We start from the raw sequence: 17,286 nt of genomic DNA on the forward strand, positions 1-17,286 counted from the left end.
CAGCTGTTGCCACCTTTATATACAGCAATATGTCATCTCTTTTCTCAGCTCGTCTCATCTGTCTCTCTCCTCTTGACCGGTGTTCTCTTTCTTTCTCACTCGCCTGCTCGCTCTGTCTGTGTTATCTTTCTGTCTCTGTCATCTCTTGCTAAGTTCTGTCTTTTTAGGTTGTCCACATTAATCTGTCTGTTTATCCATCTGTCTACTTGGCTCACTTCTATTCCGCACTCTTGTTTTCTTTTTCTTTCTTTCCTCTCTAACGCTCACTCTGTCTCTTTTTCTGACCTTTGCTCTTTTCCTCTCCCCCTCATTCGCTCTCTCTCTCTCTCTCTCTCTTCCTTAGCTACTGATTGTGGCCTCCCTACTTAAGCAGGACGCCCTGACAGCCTGCACACACCCCAAGTATTAAACAGGAGCTAGGAAGCAGGAGATGAATGTACAGCACTCTAGATTAATGAAGTGATTTTCAGGATAGTCCATATTACTCACAGACTCGTCAGATCATATGCACAGAATGACACGCACACACATTCTTGTCTTACTCACTTTGTGGGAACCATAGCCCCTTACCCTAACCTTAACCATCACAACTGAATGCCTAACCCCAACCCCAACCCCAACCCTAACCCTAGAACCAAGTCTTAGACTTAAACTTGTGGGGTCCAGTGCATTTTGGTCCTCACAAAGCGGCCAGACCCGACAAATATAGTAAAACAAAGCCACACACACACACACACACACACATACACAGAGAGAGAGTTGTGCACATATGCAAAAGCACATTCATGCAGAGTGGAAGCACACATACATCCACACAAAAACACTTAACACACTTTGGCTGCTTGGCAATGAAGGATAGACCTGTGTGTTAAGACAGGGCTGGGGGTGGGAATAAAGCTACTGAGGAATATGAGTGATAAGACATCCACTATAATCACTCTCTGCTATTCATTCACCCTCTCCCCACCTCCCCCTCTCGCATTTCCATCTCCCCATCAACTCATCTCCTCGGTTTTATTACAGGGGGGTTTTCAAACTTTTTTTCTCAGGGGGACAGTATTTTCTCCCCAAGTTTCCCCTTGACTGCTTTTGCTGACTAGAGTGCAGATTCTACATTATAAGCTAATGTAACATAATATTACACTGCTGTTTTTCAGAGAAGTGACCTACTGTGTCGCAGTGTTTCCTCATCCTGTTATTTGTTGGAGAGTCTCAGGAAGGATTTGGCAACGTCACACATGGCTAATAGCTTTGGATACTAATTTCACAATAATTTGAGGACGGTTTTAAATCTTTTTGCGACTCAGGCCTGGACCCTGGCCCAGGCTTTTAAAAAAGGGCACTCTAATGTATGTTAGTCTGATATGTTTTTACATAGCGATGATGTGTAATTGGTCAGCTTTTTCCACAAACAGGGCAGTGGAGTGCTGTGTGTAATATATACCTCCATTCCTCGTAATACCAAAAATAACCACAATCTGAAATTCCATATTTTGTCAATTTTGGTCATCATATTGGCAATCTTTAAAGTTCCCATATTTTACTCTTTTCCTTTGTTTTATTTGAAGTATTGATATCCATAAGAAAATATATTTGTGGTTTTAAGAACCATTGCACATATTGCAAGTATTTGCAGTATAGAAACATTTGACATTCCCGGAAATTTTGTTTTAAGTTGCTGCTCATACAAACCAAATGATTCCTATTTCTGCATTTAACTGGTGAAATATGAGGTGACTTTGATAATGAAGTAGTTTGAGTAAATGCAATGTTTGTCTGTAAGCTTACTGCTATTGTTCATCAAAAATGCATGTACTAAACAATGGGTTAGGTAGGGTTGGGTTTTTGGCATTTTTCTGACAGAGGATCAGTCTGAAATATTGCAAGCAGTAATAGAACAAGAATGACCAGCCACTGTGAGCTGTTAGATGAAGAGCTGCAGGCGACAGGCTGCAAACCTCCGACTTCTCAGCGAGGTGACCGACTCTACTCACCGTGCCCTGCTGTTTGCAGACTCATGTCGTGTGCAGCATAAAATCAGATCACAGCTGCTCACAGAATGATGGGAAAGGTCAATTATTGCCAGGCGTCTTTATAAAATCGACAGTAGTTTTTTTTTTTTGCTGTCCCCACAGTTCTCTGGCCTGTAGTATTAAACCGCATAAGCTGTTACTACCAGGTGCTGCCAAATCAACCTAGACTGAAATCTTCAAGATTACCACTTTGAAGGAGGTATTTGTAAGTTTTGATATTGTTACATAACTAACACTAGGGTTAACAGGTGTTTACTTACCAGTCTAGAAGGAACATTGTGCATTCAGCATCAAACTTAATTCCTTTACTCACCAAGAGCTCCAGAGGTGGAAAGCAGCACCAATGTTAACTCTTGTTTTGCTTCTATTTCTGTCACGTCCTTTCTGCTATTAGAGGTAGCATGCACGATCTTATCACTTTCCGATACTGAGTCACTGTGGCATCCAGTCTGCCCTGAGGAAGTAGTGCTGCTCAGAGGGCTTATTATAACCTCTTGTATTGTAAACACAATGAGTAAGTAAACAGCTGTTAATGTTAACGTTTGCTTTGTAGTAATAGCAAAACTTAGAAATAGCTCCTTTTAAGAACTATACCAGTGCGAGTGCAAATGTGGGCTCCCTAACTATAAATTATTGAGATTCAGGCTGATACAGTTTTTCACTGCAGACAGCCATTGGCTTTCATTCATTTCTGTATATTATAAAAATCCATTAGCAGACTCTTTAACCTTTCTTGAGTTGTATGTCCCATTACAGTGAACCTACATAAATTGTTGTCGCTGTTACATTAAAGTTACCTAGTATGGCAACATAAGCACATATTTGAAAAGTCTGCAGTGTGTCATCTCATAACAATAACTCATGGGTTGTCTAATGGATTTTCATATTGTACATGTGTTTGCTGAAGTCATTTTTTTTTTCAAATAAATAAATGAAGGATGGGATATCTATCTTATTAAAAAGTAGCAGACATGTCCCCAGGGTGCCAGCTTCCCATGTCTGATTGCCCTTCCTACATAAGTGTAATAGGCCTTTACTATAGCCCATAAGTCTCTATGAATCAGGTCTCTATATTGAATAATTACTTAACGGGCTTAACGGGTGGTGTATTTGCACCCTCTTGCTGGTTGCCAAAGTGACAGACTGGGTTTGTGAATGCAGTAAATTTGTGGCAACTTTCTCAGTGATATTTTTAATGCAGTATACTACTTTCAAATGGTAACTTTACTCCCCCTGAAAATCATGTCTTCGCTTTATACCAGTTACTTAGTTTCATACTCTTACAGGAGTGATGTGCAGGTGTACTCCAGGACACTGTGACATCACTGCAACAACAACACCCCTCAATGATGTTGGATTTGGATTTGCTCTTGAAACTTTCAAGAGAGAGGACAGAGAAACACTTTCAGCCTGGTTTTAAGTTGCTCTTTAATGTTATGACATAACCTAACACCATTAGTCATATTAGCAATAGTTGTTATTTGAATATGGACAATAGAAATTGCTTTAGCAGGATAATGACAATGGAATAATTCTTCAATTTACTCCTCAGTCTAATGATTAGATCAAATCAATTTTACACATTAACGTCTGTTTCAAGTTTCTGGGGAGTACTTCTGCATGTGAAGGGGAAAAAAACTGTCAAAAGCCTTTAGTGTTTCCAGAGGGAGCTCTGTGTAGTCTGATGAATATCCTCATGTGATGTGACTTGAGACAGCATTGGGTGAAGACTACTAGTTTGAAAAGAAAGAAATCAGGGGGTGTGACGTTAGAAAGAAGTGAGCCACTCCTCATCTCTGCTTGAGGACAGAGGCTCAAGGCTGCATTAGCTACTATTAGCGTATCACACCTGAATGTCTAAGCTACCAAATGCTATCAGAGCAGGGTGTCCCTTTCTATGTTCCAGAATCTCTTGAACATTCATCTCCTCTGAGACTGACTCCTCTCCTCACACCTCCAAAATCCAAACATGACTGACTGACACTTACAAAGCCCTTTTGTGCACTTCCTTACCTGATTATTGAGTAGATGTAATACTTAGTACTTACACCTAGGTCTCCTTCTGCACTGAAGCTTTAGTGATGTCTCTCACTTGTAAGTCGCTTTGGATAAAAGCATCTGCCCAATGAGTAAATGTAAATGTACATGTCTAATCAAACTGCTTGCAGTCCAGCAGCATCGTGGGTAATGTCGGCATCAGGTTTTGACAAGGAAGAAGAAAAATGACTGCACACACACACACACACACACACACACACACACACACAGCTCAGAGTATTCTGACTCTAAAGGACATGATGTGTGTAAACTGTGGTGTTTGTGTGCATGCGACTGTATGTGTGTGTCCGCCATGCACCAGTGCAGATATAGAGCTGCCTGTGGAGATGGCATACACTGATGGGTATCTGCACATATAACACACACACACATGCAGAGAGGGTGGAGAGGCCATGCTTAGGGGCTCAGGTATCGTGCCTGACTTAGCTGTGCTAACATTGGGCCGTGGCCAGTAATGACAGCCACTGACCCCGACACCAACATACGCTCCATCCAAATGAACATCTCTCTCTCCATGTCAGCTATCCATCTCTGTCAATCTCTCTCTACCGCTCTGCCCATCTATTTATGCTCACTGCCTGTCACCTATCTATCTCTGTCTTTATCACTCTGTCTGTCTCATCTCTCCCCCTCTAACTCACTCTGTCACTTTCTCACTCTCTCACCCCACTCACTCTCTCACTCACTGTGTTTTTGAAGTCCTCTATATCTTTACCCAACTCTTCGTCAAAGTCAAGGTTTTTCGCTCTCACTCAGTTTTAGCCCTCATCAGTTGAGTTTCATTGATGTTTTCCTGGACGCCCTCTGCTTCCCACCAAGGTCTTTCCTCCTACACCTCCCTCCCTCTCTCTCTCTCTCTCTCTCTCTCTCTCTCTCTCACACTTCACTTCACAGTCACTCTGAATCTGCACAGAAACCAGGAACAATTTGTGAACAAAAACTAATATTGGAGTCATAAAAAGTATTAAAATGTCACAAGATTTTAATTTATTCCCTGCAGAAAAAAATCACATGCAATGAATAATTATGTTATTTTGAAAAAAAAACCACAAGTTATATTTCAACGATTTATTTCAAGCATTTCATTTTTATTTTTTTAAAACGCAAGGAATTTCAGCATCATATTGTGATTACATTTTTAGATGAACTCCGCTCAGTTAGTTGAAGTACTACAGTGGAGTTTGGTGGAGGCAGGCAGCAGCTGCTGTGGCCGCCATACTGTGAATGCAGCTGAACCTAGTCAGGAATAGTTTGCATTTACAACTTTTATTTTGTTTAAAGACGTGTTTGAAATATGTGCATGTGCGGTCTAGTGGTGTGTGTAGACCGATATGATGCATGCCTTGCAGTTATAAGCATGATTAAACGTATGCTGCTGTGTGCATGTGCTTGTATTGTGTGTGCGCGTGTGCCACAGGGGCAGTATATATCTGCATTGGCTGTTTACTGCATTGCAGGAAATCTGTCCCAACTGGCGGGGGTACAGCCTCCTGGTGCGAGCGCCTCATCTCGTGGAGACGCAGACGTCAAAATCTGCTTTGTGCTTTACGAAACGTTACAGCTCCGGTCCCCCCTCAGTGATTATTAACAGAGAAGCTAAGATTATAAATGAGTCACAGATTCATAGAGCGATGATTGAAGTGACAGCACAAATTGGCAAACTTTTCCTCCTCGCTCAGCATTTCTTTTGTCTTTGTTGCTGTTTGTCTCAGTCTTTTGTGCTGATTGTACGGTCAGTTGCTGCACTTGTTCACACAGCTGTAGAGAGGTTTTCTTGTAGTTATCTATATTATCACAATACATTTGGTATCTGAGGTAATTATGACAACACTGTCTATAATTGTAACACTAAACATAACTGTAATTTTGTGTTCAGGTAAATGTGTGCTGGTCATTTTCTCATTCTGTGAATGTGCTGAATGGATGCTCGAATAGGACTGTCTCCCTCCTCCCTCCAACTCTCTTTAATTTCAAACATAAAAAGAAACAAATAAAATGCTTCATTAAAAATTAATTCTAATTAAGTTGTTAATAATGACAAGCATTGGAGCAGGGAAAAGAACCGAGGTCAGGCGTGCCTCACGGCCCCAGTTCACACACAAACAAAATCACAAGAGAAGCGGGAGTATCCAATGGCAGTAATAATAATAATAATGATGATGATAATAGATTTATTTATAAGTTACTTTTAGAAACTCAAGTTACAAAGTGCATCTTACACAACAGCAAAAGAACCCCAAAATTATAAGATAAAAGATAAAACCACCTGACTGCTGTCACCCCTTTAGTCTTTAACCACGTCCCTGAACTGATGAAAGACCTCTGCCTGAGGATATCAAACTACATGCTCACTTATATGCTAAAGGTCATAAAGGCCATAAAGAGCCTTAAAAGTGATCAGTAAGATCTCAAATTCAATTCTACAACGTACTGGTAGCCAGTGTAAAGTGACGTCGCGAGGTCATGCCTCGTGGTTCTGGTTAAAGTTCTGTCAGTTCTGACAGTCTGGAGTCCATCACTAGCTTTTTGCCTAAGATAAAAAAAAAGGCTTTTGCAGTAATCAAGGTGTGAGGAAATAAAAGCATGTAAGTCTATGCTGGTAAAAACCTCCTGAACGTCTGGAACATAGGTTATCAGAGAAACAATAAAAACAATGGTTAGCTGCAACCTCAGCTCCCAGTTGCTCCCTGATGTCTTGTGTCTGCCGTACAGTGCTGGCGAAACACAGAATTTTAATGTGAAACTGTTTTGTTAAGTGTTTTTACTTGATATAGTCACCTGGTTTATGTCTTTAAGAGCAATGAAATCAGAATCAGAAAAACTTTAATGACCTCTTCAGCGAAATTGCTTTGTTACAATTGAACAGCACACAGTTAGAAAAGAGGAAGTAAATAAGCATACAAGTAAAAACAACTATAAATAGTGATAATAATAAACAAATAGTAAATAAACAGAAAAAAGTATGAATGCAAATGTGCAAAAAGTAGTGTGTAAGGTAGTATTGCCAGCCTCTTTAACATTAGGATACCTCATTTACAGGGTCGTGTCTCCTCTGGTAGTGCAGTCCACATCTGAGAGAAAGCAGGGACAATCTTGTGCAGTTGAAATTCATTAAAAATACACTGCAGAACCTGGAGTCTCATGGTAACAGAGTGGATCATGCCACACACGGTTGTCGGGTTAATGGAGGGATGAATGAGTTAACGGAGGGGTGAATCTAAAGCCAATATGACGTGTGGGAACTCCTTGGATATGGATGTAGCCCCACAGCTAACAGTTCAATGTCTGGGCTGCAGAAAATTATTAATGGAATATTTTCAAAAGACTTCTAAGATAATAAAGACATGACTGGACCAACTTTGTGCTACATGCTGTTGAAAACTTTAAATTACTATCAAATAAAACACAAATATTTCATACAACAGGCCTGATCTGTCCCAGGTACATCTGTGTGTCATCAGCATAACGATGAAAGGATATACCATAACTAGGAATGATGTGTCACTGGGATAGCATGTATAGGAAAATAAAATTGGACCCAGAATTTATCCCTGAGGCACACCATATTTTATTTGTGCAAATGAAGAGATGTACAGTTGTTACTGCTTACACATACATCACTTCCTGTTTGAAAGATGAGAGAGAAACCACTGAAAACACTGTAGTCCTCTGTGTCGAAGGCTGCACTTAGGTCCAGCAGTACCAGTGTGAAGCACGTATCCGCATCAAAAGCCATTATGAGATCAGTGGTAACTTTCAGAAGAGCAGTCTCTCTGCTGTGGAGTTTACAAAAGTCAGACTGAAACTTTTCAAAAGTGGAATTGTTTCCCACAGAAGAGAGAAGTTGGCTCGACACTATCCATTCTAAAATTTTAAATAAAAGGCAGCTTGGAGATGGAGCAATAATTCTCCTGCAGTCTGGGATCCAGGGCAGGTTCTCTTAAAAGTGGTTGCACAGAAGCCGTCTTAAAGTAGTCAGGGACACAACCAGACAACAATGAACTGTTAAAAACAGAAAGTGAATAGTGCCAGATAGATTCCATAACACTGACTAAAAACATAGTTGGCATTACATCCGGAAAGCTGGAGAACACTCATTTGTGGTACTGGAGTTCAGGTGGGGTAATAAGAGAAAAGTCTGTCAGACTGTCCTGATGTGATGATAACATCAGAACAGACGCTAATAATGTCAATAATATAAGATAAAAACCTTTAACATAATAAAAATCTCAGGTAGAAATACCTTATGAAAAATTAAAAGCTCTCACATCTTTGACCATGTTATAACCTACCTGCCAAGTGCCTGAAGAACTGTGTGCAGGTGTGCTGAGGAGAACTGGTGCTGCTATAAAGACTTGCTAGACTTTGTATGATGTTAATTAATGAGTAAAACTATTCATGGCTTCATTGCTGAACTTTACTGTTAGAGACTAAAGCTTTAGCACAGCACTGTGGTTGTGTGCTTCCTGTGCAGTAACTTCTCCCTGCGTGTATTGACCAGAGTGGATGTGGCGTAGCCGGAAATCGAACCTTGTGAAAAGCTGTAATGAAATTTTTCTCTTTGGTTGACCCATCAAGATGATAAAGCACACGATTCCTACCAGCTGACTTTTCCCCCCAATTGTAGTTTGTGTGGGGCCAAAATCACCTGGGGACAAAGTTCCACTGGTATTATATTGAGCAGGAGTTTGCCTTGTTCTGGGCCCTCTCAGCCCTCTTCCTCTCTAGCACATGCTAACATTAGCGGCCGGATTGAAGTATTAGCATTCTGAGGAGAATGTGCAGTGGGTGTGTGTGTGTGTGTGTGAGAGAGAGAGAGAGAGAGAGAGAGAGAGAGGAATTGGCTGCTGAAGGTCTGGTATCAGTCAAACTGTCGTCTTCATGCATGAGTGACTGGCCTCGGCTAAGGCCTAATGTGGAATACCGACAGCAGGGGAGGAGGAGGAAGACGGGGAAGAGGAGGGGGAGGATGAAGATGTTCAGGCAAGAGGAGGAGAAAAGGAGTAAGAGAGGAGGAGGAGGAGGAGAAAGAATAGAGGGTGGGGACATCCAATCTGTCTCATTGCAGCCAGGGGGACAAAAGTCAATTTAACAGCAATCACTTGGCCGATAACAGCCACCCTGTAACCTGTTACTCCCTCAATGACTCCATCTCATCCCTCCCTCCTGTCCTCTCCTCCTTCCCTGGCTGGCTGTCCCCAAGGAGTGCTATCATGTTTTCTTTCTTGTTTCCTGACTTTAACACATCCACTCATTCACCCCTTTGCTTCTTGTTTATTCTGCTCTTTTCAAAATGGCCCTTTTTTTCCCTGCTTCTCTCTTCTCTTTCTTCTCCGCCTGTACTTTTCTCTTACGCTGTGAAAGTCCAGGAATCGCAGTCATTCAAGCAAGTCTGTTGCTCATCCCTCACGAGTAAAATGAGAAAATGTTAACACACGCACTGCTCTCTTTCTCTCTTTCTCTCTTACACACACACACACACACACACACACACACACACACACACACGCAGATGTTATAAACCCTACAAATTGACAGGACCTATTTTAGTCTCCTGTGAAAGTTTAGTAAACTCAGCTGGCCCTTTGGCCCATATCCTCTTGCTGCCTTATCCTTAGCTTTTGTGTGTGTCTGTTTGTGTGTGTGTGTGTGTGTGTGTGTGTGTGTGTGTGTGTGTGTGTGTGTGTTGTGTGTGTGTGTGTGTGTGTGTGTGTGTGTGTGTGTGTGTGTGTGTGTGTGTGTGTGTGTGTGTAGCACACGGCCAGCTACATCACAGGCTGACAGAGCCCTTTCCTTTTATAGCTGCCCCCTGAGTAACCAGCCCAGAAAAGGGAAGAGGACAGGGGACAGACACCGTGTCACATTCTCACACACACCTGCTCAGTAAGATACACACACACACACACACACACACACACACACACACACACACATACTTAAACACACACTTGCATGGTTGTACTGATTTTACACTGCACTACAGCTCATGTGCACACAGCAAATCAAGGGTGCACACATGTAGAGGAATATTTGAATGCATGTCCACACAAATAGCAACATATAAAAGTACTGTACACACAGACACACACGCAAAGGCCAGACACAACCATGTGCTCATAACAATAAAGGTGATCTCTGCTCTGCATTAAGCTGAGATATACAGTTCCTCTTCATGCTGCTGATTTAATTTTTCAGCAGCATGAATTGTTTCCTAATTAACAACAATAATTCCTACCTCTCCTCTATTTACTGCTGTGGTAATAGGGGATATCATGACAGGTATTAACCCAATTATCATGAGAATTATAGCCCCCTCCATGCCCTAGCTGTGATCCAATGTGAAACAGTAACCATCACCATCCATCCTGCCTCGATAACAAAGCCCATTAGGAGCTTCACAACCACTGTTGTGGCCCAGTGGAAGTTTGCATGAGAGGAAGCTTTATCTAAATAGCTCATGTTGAGTTTAGAAGTATCTAATTTTTATAAGGTTGTTTCTGACTTTAATTATGCCTAAATAAACCAATACAGTAACATGAGTAGAAGTCATGTGGACCGTAAAGAGCAGTGGAAACACCAGTGAACCATCACATATTAGTGTAGTTACAGCGTTGCTTGTTTAATGGGATAAAACGAATAATAGTCTCATTACTGATCACCCTCTCTGCTCTCTGCCGTTCTGTGTGTTACATGTGGTCAGTCAACTGACAGCCCTGCTCACTGACTCTGCTGAAACAGTGTGTTTCCGGTGTGAAACCTCAAGCTGAACTGAACGTACTGAATTACTAGCGTTGACCAAATCAGTGCTGTCTTCCCTTCATGGTGTCTGAAAGTGCTGTTGTCAGCTCAGCTGTGATCTACATTATGTTACAGCCTTCTTAAAGCTATAGTAAGTATAGTATAGTAAAGTAGTAGTGTAACTTTTCCACATTAAAATGTCTAAAAATGACTAGACCTAAGTTTGTTTATATATAATGTATTGTTTTAGTATAATATATTGTTGAATTGTCTACTTACATTATCCCAAATGTTTCCAGCAATTCTCAAAGAGAAATATGTGGTTTTAATCATTGTAGCGGCCTCTTTCATTTGGTCACCTGTCATTGTGGTTGCCTGCCAGAAGCTCAAAATGGACTTTTATCCAGTTTTAATCCACATTTTGAAAATATACTTTGTACACCTTGGTCGTTTTCAACACTGTATTTTAACCAGATTTCATCAGGATCATCAGGATTTCTTCTGGATCTTAAATTATCAGAGGAAAAATGTAGGCAAATGTTAGACAGCTTAGCTCCCATCCACTGTGTCCAACAGACAGCATCAGTGAATCACTGATTTTTAACGTGACTGCTTTATTTGGTGCTTTATTTGGTGTTTCTCCTGGTTTTAATCCTGTGGACTGTTTGTTATGGAGAGGAGGACACCTCTATGGATAGCTGCTGGTAAAAACCTCCTGAAGGTCTGGATTATAGGTTATCAGAGAAACAAGAAAAACAAAGGTTAGCTGCAGCCTCAGCTCTCAGTTGCTCCCTAACGTCTTGTCTCTGCAGTACAGTGCCGGCGAAACACAGATTTTTAATGTGAAACAGTTTTATTAAGTGTTTTTACTTGATATAGTTACCTGGTCTGTTGTTGCTCCTGGTCAAAACCTCCTGAACAACTGACACTGAAGGAATCCTAACCGGGAGAGGCTGACTGCAATGAGGGCTATGGTAGAGAATTCCCATGATCCCATGCTACTTCACAATGTCACCAAACACCATCTTTTGTTATTGCTTTGTTTTGATTTGGTGTTTTTTTCCCCTCTTAAAGTCAGGCTTTTTAACATGGGAGTATACATTGACGCCTCAAGTGGACATTCGGGGAACTGCAGTTTTATGAACTCCAGAGGTTGAGGCTTGATTTTGATGATGGAAACTGTTTGAATTAGGGGGGTGTCGCGATATACCGTTGTTGATGAAAGCTATGATATTTAAACAATGAAATAGTGCTGTCATGTTAATAATACACATATGATAATATCATTTAATAATCCAGTGCCTCTTAAATAATTTCCATTTCTTTCCATCCTTGTTTAGTCTCCCTCCCCCTCCAGAGTACAAAGTATGAAAGTATGAACTGAGAGCCACCTCACACCGTTCATACACATGGGCTTCCTGTGTGCCTCCAATCAGGGTTTGATGTATGTAGTGGCCTGTATAGTGCATGACAACATTAGTATGAACAGTAACATCAATCTGGCCTCTCCATATGAGCAGTGATCCACTATAACATATGGATGAAGAGACATGGAGAGAGAGGAGGCGTGTGAAGGATCAGATTGTTAGGAGAGGATGGATTTTTAGAGGGGAAAGTCAATTACGGCTCACAAAGCACTTGGTTAAAATATCAAGGTCGCCATACGGTGATAGGCCCTGTATCCATGCTGTGTCAAAGTGCTATTTTTCATCGCTTTGTGTCTGTTCTGGAGGTCAAACCCATTTGGGCTTCATTTATTAACCCTAAAGTGCTGCTGCTGGCAGGAGCTGGGCTCTCAGCGCTGAGGGGCTGCGGAGCAAAGCAGAGGTCGACCACGCGGAGGGAGAGCAGTGTGCAGGTGTATATGTGTGAGTATCTGCTGCAGTGGGTGGATGTAAATGTGCTTTTATGTGTATGTATGCGCGTGCACATATAAGTGATACTCCATCCATCTAATAGAGTAACGCTTTCGGACACGGTGTGATGGACAGAGGGCAAACCCAAATCCGCACAAACTCAATCTGCGCTTATTGTCAATAAACATTAGAGAGATCATCAAGGAAAAGCAGGGGATGGTTGTTTTTATTGCAATAATGACACAGTGCTTTAGGAGATTAAAAATCAATGGAGCTCAGCAGCTCGCTGAGAGACTGCTCTTTAGATGTACAGTGTCCACATGTCCCGAGGCCAGGGGTGAAGGTAGCTCCATTGCTCTGTCAATAAAGAGCAATGTTTCTTTACTAGAGGACTGGACAGATGACAAAATAATTATTTTCAAAACTGCATACTGTATATCCACTGTGGAAAACTAAATACATATAAGACTTGATTTTAGAAGTTGGACAGGGCTAAATATAAATGATAAGCACAGTGATAGCACAGGCAGAACACTGAGGCTGTGTTTGCATTATACGATTGGCAATAGCTGTTTCATTCATGCTTCACCATCATCGGCCCATTTAGAGCAGTGTGGCTATCAGCTGACTAGTGTCCTCCAATCATGTTCTGCAGGTGAACAAGTGGACATTCTCACCCTTAACAATTTACATCCATTGCCAGCATTCAGTGCCAGTGAAGGAGGTAATGTAGCCTTGATGAAGCGATGTGGAAAATAAAAGTGTGAATGTGCGTTTAGTGCGTCACATTTTCATGCTATAGCTACATAGCCATTAGCATGTTACCCGTCTAGAAGAAATGTCGCAAGTTCAGCATCGAACTTCATTTCTTTACTTGCCAACAGCTGTTTCCAGCAATCTTGTCTCTGTCACGTCTTTTCTTCTACTGAAGTTAGCATGCTAACCAGCTTGTAATGCTTGTTATCAGCTAGTATTTCTAACTATAACAACGCCAAGAAAGCAACAAACAATAACAAGCTTCTGACTTGTCGTACTGCAATACGGTCAGCTTGGGTGTGAATTTTCCAGCTCTGACTTCTGAGGTAAGTGAACTCTGCATGTTTTCTGACTTTATGGCTCTTCTCTTCCCGTGCTCCTGTTACACTTCATTTCAATCAGGAAAGACTTATTTGCTTAATGAATAAACCTTTATTGCCATGTGCAAAACAAGAGAGTGAGAGTCTTTGGCGATTAGACCTCATTGTGATGTCATCATATGTGATAAGTGGGTGAGGCTGTGCAAAGTATAGGAAACCCCCCCCCCCCGTGGTCTAGACACTGGTGGTGGTCTTGAAGACATTTTCTTTTCTTTTTTTTTTTGAAATTCTCCAAAATCCCCACCTTGTCTTGCAGTAGGATTTGTATCACATTATTTTCCTTAGCCAATAGAGTTTATCCAGTTGTCATAAAACCAGTGATGTTCAAGGACTCTTCTCCTCCTCAACTTTTTGATTTTTCATTTTGCTGTCAGTCTGTCTTTGGTGGAGTGTTGCTAGAACTCTTGACTAGAACAAGTAACAATCTATCTATCAGGCAAAGTGACAGCTCTGGGATAGAGTGGCCCGCCCTCCTATTTAAAGGAGAGGAAGACACTATTACAGAGCCACTACACTATCCTGGATTTACATAACTGTCTGGTGTGTGCACACAGGGCTCTGTGGGTCAGACAGGTTGTCAATAACTATGATGATATGTAGCAGACTGACGCAGACTTGAAATATATAAAATGGGTGTACATTAGCAGAGTCATGCTGCATGGAGGTACTCTGTAGAAGCTGCATGATGTAAAACACATAGCCACATCCCACAGATGGGATAATCTGACAGGTGGGGGCATACGTTCTGCTTGTTGAGCCTATTGTTAATGTTGTTTGGGCCTCAAGACCAACGTGGAATGAGTCCTTTATTTCATTCATTTCGTTCATAAGCTGCAATTAAGTGTACACTCGTTTTACATAATTGATATCATTCTGTGCAGTGCAGTTCTTTCATTTTGTTTCTAATTTGCAGCTACATTGCTGACTGCTTCACAGACGTAGGAATGTTGTGTGTAGTTTGTTTTGTCAAGTTGCAAATAAGAGGTGAGCTATTTCATGCCACTGATGTTGATTTGTGTAGTTCATTGTATTTATTTTGGTCCTAATCCGCAGATTCAACCAAGGGAAGTTTTTCTTTAGTTTTTTTTCATTAATTGTTTTTTCTTTTTTTTTTTCTTTTTTCTTTTGTGTACGTGTGATTCAGGTTGACTCTTTTTTGGGATTCCTCTTTACGCTTTCTAGCCCACTTCTCCACCAGTAAGCCTCAGCTCTGACTATTTCCCCCGTCCTTACTTAATATATGTCTTTTATTTGTCTTTTGCTATTGTTGTTTATCAAGAAGTATTGATGGATAGAGCCACATCTTTTTCTGCTCAGTATAACAAACCTCAGTTCCTCTAGGGTTATTGATACTAATCTGTGTTAAATATTTTTCCTTTGATGAAATTCCCAGTGTGGCAGATTTTCCTTGATTGCAGCAGTTCATGTCCTCAAATCCAATCACTTGACACACCATCAGCTCTGTGAGACTCTACCTTCGCAGAGTGTAGCCGCAGTTTGAGATACATTTTTACATCAGCAAATCAAAGTATGAGATGATTTGAAGTTTTTGACCCGATCATGGGGCTGGATGAAAAATGAAGGGATCACGAAAGTGGTATGCTTTCAAATGCTGTTTAGATATTTCACGCAAAACTGAACTGCGAATCTCATGGTGGTACCAGAGGAGAATCAGATCTCCACAGTCATTAAGATGCATCATCTAGCAACGATGAGTGTCGGTACAAAATTATGTGCCAGTCTTGTTGAGACATGTCACTGGGTACGTGAAAACTTTGACTGGCTGGTGGTGCAAGGAGAAAAGATGAAATCAGCAAAGTCCGCAGGGTTCACCTCCTGGGGATCACAAATATCTGTTCAGCATTTCATAGCAATTCATTTTATAGTTGTTAAGATATTTCAGTCTGGAGCAAAGTGATGCGCAAACCAACAAACAGACCTACATTGCCATCCCCAAAGCCATGCTGCTAGCACTACAAAAAACTGTGGCATTTCGCAATGTTATAACACTAATGACTTGTTTTAAATTATTACAAAGCTTCTAATGAACCTTTTAATTAAACTTGCCCTACATGTTTGGTGCTTTGTGTTTTTCCATGAACCTGTTCTTCTTTGATGAAAATTAACAACAAAAGTGATTAAGATAATGGCAGCTGCTTTAGAATGGTCTGTCACGGGAAGGTATGGCCACATCAGGTAAATGCCCTTGGATGTACTGAATCGGGGTTTGATCATTAATTCAGTTTTAATGGTTGGGCTTGTTTCATTCTTTTGTGTCCATTGTGAGGACTGGCATGCTTGATTCATGTGCTGCTAGTCCTTGTTGTCCTACTGTGAGGGGCTGTGATTGATCCGTCCGTGTACTGTACCTTATGCTTTAGCAGAGTGGTACTTAAGTTTGTGTGTGTCTGATTGTGTACATGATTACATGCATGTTTGTGCATGTCTTTATGCGTCAGCCTGCACTCTCCAATTCTGGCTCATCGGTACGGAGTGGTCTGAAATGAAAAGAGTCCATTAACACCTTTCTCTGTAAAGGTGATCTGGTGCTGACTCAGGTTTGAGAAGGGGGAAGTGATTCTTGAAGGACAGTCCATCTATGATGAACTCCCCCCTTCACAACCTCCATTCCCTGGAGTGAGGGATTGTGGAATTGGCACTTCAACCCAACCCCTGCCCCCCGACAAAAGGAACCGAACAGCATAGGGGAATAAAATGCTGATCTAAGAAATCAGTAGGAAACCACTTGAGGGTCAAGGAGAAGAGAAACGCAAAGAGAGTGTAATGATTTAACTCAACTATGTGCTTTTACAAGAGAAAGAGAGGCCAAAGATATGATTGAGTTTAAAAAGAATAAGGGGGAGAAAGGAGACAAAAAAGAAGACAAAAATAGCCAGGAAGATAGATGAGTGTGTGAACAAGATAACACAAGAGAGTTGAGGAGATAGAGAGTGATGTGTAAGAGCAAGAAATACTCTGATATTATCCCACACTCTTTTTATGACAGTTTGTCTGTGATAAGAGGTGATAGCTCTGGTGTTAAAGATGTTGGTTTGAAAAAGAGATAGATAGAGAAAGACAGAAAAAAGAGAGATAGAGATGTAGTGAGAGAAAGAGACTCAGATTAAATGGAGAGGGGATGGTGACATCACTTAGGAGATGAAACCAGGCAAAGAATAGTGTGCCCTTCAGGCAAGGGAACATATTGACACACACACACACACACACACACACACACACACACACACATTGATACACACACACACACACACACACACACACACACACAATTGTGACAACTATTGTCATTTAGCACATTTTTTTATATATTGTCATTTTAATTATTTCATTATATTATGTTTGTATCTCATTTTGCATGTGCGCTCTGCTAAGCTGCAGGTAAATGCTGTCACAGAAGCCATGCTAGCAGCTCTGTGAGCTTGAACTTGGGCAGTGCTGCTTTCA

Source organism: Seriola aureovittata, chromosome 9 (genome assembly GCF_021018895.1).
Source record: "Seriola aureovittata isolate HTS-2021-v1 ecotype China chromosome 9, ASM2101889v1, whole genome shotgun sequence".
NCBI classification, from domain to species: Eukaryota; Metazoa; Chordata; class Actinopteri; order Carangiformes; family Carangidae; genus Seriola; species Seriola aureovittata.